We start from the raw sequence: 2251 nt of genomic DNA, 5'->3' as shown, positions 1-2251 counted from the left end.
ATGTTGTTGTTTTGCCCTTTAGACTACAATTTTCTGTCGTCCCAATGCCAAAAAGACAATAGACTTCTATTTGATTTTTGTGTTGTTTTTGTTTAGCTGCAACCACATATTTTGGTGTGCTTTTGTTGTAGCTTACAATTTGAGATAACACATTAATAGTCTCCTGTTACAATTGGTATGCATGCATCTAGAAATTAAAATTACCCGTTCATGAAACCATAAAATCCACATCCAAAATCATTCATTGCAATTTCCACTAATCCATCATTGTCTCATGTACACAAACCTAATCATGAGCATCAGTTCAAAATAGCCCATATCTACTAATTTGAATCTGCAAACAAGTCCACATTCTTAATGAAGGAAGAATTTCTACTAGACACAAGTTAAATATAGGAACTAGCTAGCTGTACTACTGTATTACACCTGGTGGCTTCCCTTGGGGATCACATAATCTCCATAATTGTCCCTTGACAGCTTCCTACACAGAAGCATGCATGATTATCACCAAAATAGGGGAGAAACAAACATAACATGTTAAAAGGAAATCTCAATTTAGATGCCAGTCTTGTAGAAATGAACTAATATAACATGACCAAGCATACTTGGGGTACTCATGTGCTTAGATGAGAAGATATTTTCATGTAATAGTTGCCTATTTTAGTTTCTTATATAGAAATAAACAATCATAACAAAAATGTTTGGAAACTTGGCATAAATTACTGGATACTAATGGTTATAATGGCCAGGACTCATATCCAATGGTCAAAACAAGAACAAATGTAGATGTCCACTCAAGAGAGAGATTTTATGTGTGCATATGTGGGTGTAGCAGTCAGCTGGGAGTCAAACATCTCAGACCGATTGAAAATGGATGATACCTAAAGAACTCCCTAGGTTGTGAAGTCAAATGTAGCTGATAGCTGTCATGTGCCATCAATCCAACTTATTATCCGCTGTCTATGGCTATCTGCACAAGTGGAGTCCACGTAAACAACATAAGCACTTCTAATAAAGGTAAAACGAGAGAGAGAGAGAGAGAGAGAGAGTACTTGTTAGGATGATCCCTCTTTTCTTTGTTTTGCCCGTATAGATTATGTCTTGAAGCTGGATCGAGTCCAGTGCTAGGCTCATCCATATAAACAACCTACATAGAGTTTGCAAATGAATATAGTAAATATGATATCAAGAAATTTACAAACTGCAAGACAAACAAAATACTCAAAACGTCAAAACCCATATCAGTCAAAAACGAAAGTCTTGAAACCACCCAAAATTAAAGCCTCACCTTGAACCTTTTCTAGTTGATCGCTCAAAACCCAGACTCGCAAACAATACTCCTATTATATCAAAATCCAAATTAATTCAAAGGCAACCACAACAGCGAACTCAATCAAAACAAAACAAAAACATAGAAATGAGTAAACTAATTTAATTTAACCCCAAAATCTATAGATATTTTGTCTTCAAAACACAGACAACATCCACAGCAGAGATGAAATAGAGAGGAAAAGGCAACATTTTCCATTCAAAACAACAACCAATACAATTTACAGCACAACAACAAACCTCTTTTCTTTGTTTCCAGTCTAAATTTCTCCCCCTTCAATATGTACTACCTGCAAATTAAAAACAGACAACAAAAATGAAAAACCGGACTCAACCTATGAACAATACAATTAAAAATTTTCAAATTAAAAAAAAAAAAACCAAAAACACAACAATCAATTAAATTCCTATTGATTAGTGAAAAAAAATAAAAAAACTTAGTCTAGGTAAAACAGAACCATCCCTCCTATTTTCTTCAATTCAGAAGTATTGTTGATGACAAAATAAGTAAAAGCCAAAGAAAGCTGTAGTTAAATAAATCTTTATCTTATTAAAAAGATACTGCCTTAAGCTTGAACTTTAAAAATATAGTGGTTATTCTTTCTCATACATCTGTTTCTTGCTTACCACCCAGATGGGATATAATATCATATCAAACGGTTGAGCAAGACACATCTAAGCCATAAACTAAATCGAGATGCAGACTTCCTGATTGCATCTACAATACAGTTGGCATTGAAACCCATCATCCAATCATTATCGAAACCCATCATCCAATCATTATCATTAGTACATCCCAAATCACGTGGTCGGTTATGTACTGTATGCATCGACAGCAAATCATCCCTAAATACACTTACTGTTAAACAACCACAGGCTTATATTCTAATAAACAAATCAAAGTTAGCGTGAAATACTGATT

At 34.2% G+C, this 2251-nt stretch overlaps 1 long non-coding RNA gene across 1 annotated transcript; it reads right to left on the bottom strand.

The window, feature by feature from the left end:
- Positions 1–211: 211 nt before the first annotated feature.
- LOC133735295 (uncharacterized) lies at positions 212–2009 on the bottom strand. The gene is made up of 4 exons (XR_009858904.1): positions 1570–2009; positions 1289–1340; positions 1053–1147; positions 212–970 (listed from the first exon to the last, which is right to left on the bottom strand). It is a non-coding gene; the product is annotated as an uncharacterized LOC133735295 (long non-coding RNA).
- Positions 2010–2251: the final 242 nt, after the last annotated feature.

The sequence above is a fragment of the Rosa rugosa genome, chromosome 3 (genome assembly GCF_958449725.1).
Source record: "Rosa rugosa chromosome 3, drRosRugo1.1, whole genome shotgun sequence".
Classification (NCBI taxonomy): Eukaryota; Viridiplantae; Streptophyta; class Magnoliopsida; order Rosales; family Rosaceae; genus Rosa; species Rosa rugosa.
This window is presented reverse-complemented; position numbering and strand designations above follow the sequence as displayed.